Here is a 5,000-nt window from a genome sequence, read left to right as displayed (position 1 = left end):
ATCTATCTATCTATCTATCTATCTATCTATCTATCTATCTATCTATCTATCTATCTATCTATCTATCTATCTATCTATCTATCTATCTATCTATCTATCTATCTATCTATCTATCTATCTATCTATCTATCTATCTATCTATCTATCTATCTATCTATCTATCTATCTATCTATCTATCTATCTATCTATCTATCTATCTATCTATCTATCTATCTATCTAGGCCTATCTATCTGTCCGTCTTTGTTCCAGCCCATCTCATTGTATCTCTCTTTCTTCCCTGTCTATTGAGATGCAGGGGTGTAGATTTATGACTTCAGATGACTGGCTCTTACCCCACACAGATGGGTACGCTGAAAAATTAATCTGGCCATATTGAATAAGGGCAGACCATATTTCAGTTAAAAGCTCCACAACAAAACGTATCCGTCCAGAAAGGTCTCGGATAAGAAAATAGAATAAAAGGCCCCAGACAGTGAGTAGTGGAGGTCTTTGTCATCAGGAGGTCAACCCGAGGTGTTCACCACAACGACGGGTAAAAGACGCGATGGACTGGCAGAAAAATGAAGATTGAACATGCGAGTAGAATGAAAACCGGGAGGTATTTAACGACGAATAAACAAAAATGAATTGGGACTTTAAACGGAATTGATGAGCAAACCGCATCCTCTACGGCAAGAAGAGAAAATCAATCAAATGTGGATGAACAGACGGTTCTCCAGTTAAAGTTGTGTTATTAAGTTGTGTTATTAAGCAGTAGGCCCGCATGGACCCGTCCACCGGCGCGATTACTTAGCCGCTTTGTTCACCATTATTGGGGATTGATAAGATTATTTTATTAAAGGTTGAACATTATAACCCTGATGACTTCAAGCCTTGTGTGATCAGTGGCTGTGCATCAATATGTTATCATTTGGATCTAGTTGACAAAAAACTAGATCCAAAAGAGGGACTTCAGAAAGCTTGATATGAACGACCTTGTTACTATTTTAATCATTACAATAATGTTATTGTTATTATTACCATTATTATTATAACGTTATTATGATTATTTTGTTATTATTATAGTTATTATTATTATTATTATTATTAGCCTATTTGTATTATTATTATCATTGTTATAATTATTATCACAACAACATTGATTCATGGCTTCCAGGTAAAAAGTGCTAAAGGCTGTTGGGCTGTAGGCCTATGTAAATACCAACACAGGGACTGTGTTGGTATAGTTTGCTAGTGTTTTTTATATCCTCAGACTTCATTGGCAAATAAAGACAAAGCAAAACATGACATTTATACCACCAAACCATATGGGATCAAAGACCCTTTAAATGCACTCATTCAAGATATGGATTAAATGTTAGAAAATTTTAATTTAACACACATCTTGAAATAAGCTTTTACACATATTTTCTAAATCTTAGATTGCATGTTAAATAAACATCCTAAATATCAAAATATCCTACAATATTCAAACATATTGCACGTTTGATTCAGTAATGTGAACTCGAACTCCAAGACGGCGGATGCCTATTAATAAATAGTCAATAATGAACCCGTTTCGACTTCATCGGCATGGCGCTCTGTCCTTTTCGGTTCCACCGGATAGATGGCGGGTCGATGCCCACAGACTCCCCCAGAACCCAACCTGTGCTGAAGCATGTCCACACATTCGGTTCTACAGGGTACCCACGGGCACCGCGTTGAAGAGGCTCGGCGGCCTGTTAGTGTTGAGGTCCTGGAGGTTATCTCTGTATTTGTCGGCAACATCCACTGACGAGTAGACACGAGCACCGTGAACCAGTGAATCAAATGACTGCACAAAGAGTTCCTCATTCAGAGATGCGTAATTGCATTCATTAAATATAAATAGATTTAAATAAATTTCATTTAATCTATTCATTCGTGATCTGGGACACATAGTTTCTATTTTTTCGTGCCAAAAGCACAAATTTCAAACTCATTCTAAAAATAAGAGATGAAGCAGCAACCTTTTTTCCGTCGCGGTTTGTTACAGAGCAGCACACCTGCATTAAATATATTCGTGAATTGTCACAATTTCTCAGAATCGAAGGTGAAAGTAGAAACGGGTGGCCAAAAGCTGTCATATTGTTAGAAATGTGTGCTTTATGGCAGGAAAAAAATAATATAAATTACGTGTCCTATCACGAATGAATAGATTAAATGACGTGACAGTGTCACGTATTTCCGTGAGACTGGGTTGATAGTTCTGTATTCTATTTTAAACTTTATAATAATTTGTCATCCTCTATGGCTGCAGTCTTATTTGGTGGGATTGAACTAGGCTACTTCTTGGTGAAACCTACATGAGACTCTTCCAGTGTTCCCGTTAGATTCAGTAGCCTAACATAATTACATTATTATATGAATGCAATATAAACGAGGGCAGAGTTTACACCACCAAACGGTTTAATCCACTGCGTAAAGCGTTTATCCTTAAAGGATAACCAACATTTTCATTTTGGGGCTTATCTATCTACATACATTTGTTTTTCGCGACTGAAGGCCCGTGGGTCTCATTCATTTCCTCTCCAAGTTTTGTGAAGTAAGGTCGTTATGCTGGTGATCTGAATAGGATTCCATAGCTTGAAACTTCTGTTGATTAACGCACAAAACGGAGTGATGCACAGTTTTTGAAAGAGCATTCTTCCTTAAGAATGTAGCCTAGCTGCCTTCAGGTCGGTAGAGGGTCAGTCCGGCTCCCTGACCGCTGGCTCACCGCGGTTCGATTAGTCCTGCTGCACCATGAGGGCTCGGACTGGGGGGACTTGGGGACCACGCAGAGGTCACCGGCCTGCGGAGCCTTTTGTTCTGTGGTCTCTCTCTCCGGTCAGCCGTGGGGATCACCCCGACCAGTGGTCAAACACTGGCCCATCACGGCACCTCATTGTTTTGTACATTGACCTATAGACCGATCTTTCTTGAGAAAGTTGAACGGCAAATTCTCCTGGATCACTTGAGAGAGAATAGATCAGATCAGATCGAATCAGATGAGACTGACCGGTGCGCAGGAGGAGGGCGGGCAAGCGGAATAAAAAACAGTCGACTGTCATACCATTAACGATGCAGATGTGTTTGGTTGACTACAGGACAGGCCATATTGTCTTGTCAATAGATGCAGGCCAATTCTCATCTGGACACTTCAATGCTAACTCGTAGCCCGGGCGGGTATCCAGGTGTAAAGTGCGCGCTAAATATCCTTACATTGCCGATGTAAAGCCATTCAGGGGTGCCCTTTCTTTCTGGGGTCGTTTCACTTTTTCATGTGAGACAGGCTGACCGCCGGCTCACCTCTCCTCCCCCCAGCCTCCCCCAGCCACCCCCTCGGCCCTCCGCGGGTCAAAGCCGACCTAGAGGAGCCTCACCGGGTTGGACATTAACTCCGACCTCAAACCAGAGAGAAACACGCCGTCTGCATTGTGTTGCACTCCAACTCAGGAATGCGCTTCTTTTTTTCAACGTTTACAAACCTACATACATTATTATTATTATTATTATTATTATTATTATTATTATTATTATTATTATTATTATTATTATTATTATTATTATTATTATATTATATATTATATTATTATGTCAGTTTATGTCAATTTCAATAAGCCTGGTTATGCGATTTCACTGGGTAGCGGAAAGCGGCAATTCTATTTAGTCTCTGCCTAGTGGTCTAATCCAGTCTAGGGGTCTAATCTAGTCTAGGGGTCGATCTAGTTTATGGGTATACTCTGGCCAAGGGGTCTAAACTAGTCTAGGGGTCTAAATCTAGGGGTCTAATCTAGTCTCGGGCTCTAATTTAGTCTCGGGGTCATATCTAGTCTAGGGGTTTAATTTAGTCTAGAGATCTAATCTAGTCTAGGGGTATTATCTGGCCTAGGGGTCTAATCTAGTCTAGGGGTCTAATTTAGTCTAGGGGTCTCTAGTCTAGGGCTCTAATTTAGTCTAGGGGTCATATCTAGTCTAGGGGTTTAATTTGGTCTAGAGATCTAATCTAGTCTAGGGGTATAATATGGGGTGTAATAGGGGTCTAATCTAGTCTCCTAGGGGGATTATCTTGGCCTCTATGGGTCTAATCTGGTCTCCTTGGGGTCTAATCTAGTTTTGAGGGGTCTTTTTTTGCAAAGAAAAAAAGATACAGGTCTTTTGCGAAAAACCTGCAATTAATCTCTCGACATTTAAATAAAATGACATCCGTGTATAAATAGCAGAAGAAGATTCGTGTCGTGAGTTTAGAAGTTACATTTATCTTGTGAATTTTTTTTTTTTTTTCATAATTGAATGAGCATCATGATTCCTAATTATATAGGCCAAATAAATCTAAAATCACATTACAATTATTATTATTATTATTATTATTATGATTATTATTATTATTATTATTATTGTTGTTGTAATTACTATTATATATTTTTCCTATATTATTATTAAAAGTCATCATAGTAATAGGCCAATAACATTGTATTTATGTTGTTTTTGTTTTTTTGAAGCATGATGTAATTGTGTTAATAACGTACCATCGCTCCTCTGGGGCATATATGGACTTAAAATAGACCTTAACTCATCGCATAGCCAAGTATTACACATTTAGTACACATATTAGGCTATACATATTATAATATATATTATTATTATTATTATTATTATTATTATTATTATTATTATAAATATTATTACTAGCCTCTTTATAAGGTTAATTATTATTATTACACATTTAATGGCATTTGGACATCATGGAAATAAATGTGAATGCTTGCAAACTACAGTTAATAAATTGAATAGCCCAATAAAATGTAAAAGCTTGGCAACAGACTTTCTTTAAGCAATTTGAAGAGTTAGAAATCTTGTATAGCCTACACACACGCACACACACACACACACACACACACACACACACACACACACACACACACACACACACACACACACACACACACACACACACACACACACACACACACATAAACACACACAAACAAAATAAAA

General features: G+C 38.1%; 2 protein-coding genes across 2 annotated transcripts in view; both read right to left on the bottom strand.

The window, feature by feature from the left end:
- Positions 1-5,000, bottom strand: part of LOC132473517 (uncharacterized) — a 241,247-nt gene that overhangs the window by 173,593 nt on the left and 62,654 nt on the right. The gene's annotated exons all lie outside the window — the stretch shown is intronic.
- LOC132473255 (homeobox protein Hox-D4b-like) overlaps positions 1-5,000 on the bottom strand; it is a 29,223-nt gene that overhangs the window by 3,658 nt on the left and 20,565 nt on the right. The gene's annotated exons all lie outside the window — the stretch shown is intronic.

Source organism: Gadus macrocephalus, chromosome 15 (genome assembly GCF_031168955.1).
Source record: "Gadus macrocephalus chromosome 15, ASM3116895v1".
NCBI classification, from domain to species: domain Eukaryota; kingdom Metazoa; phylum Chordata; class Actinopteri; order Gadiformes; family Gadidae; genus Gadus; species Gadus macrocephalus.
Note: the sequence above shows the minus strand (reverse complement) of the source record. Positions and strands in the feature narration are given on the sequence as shown.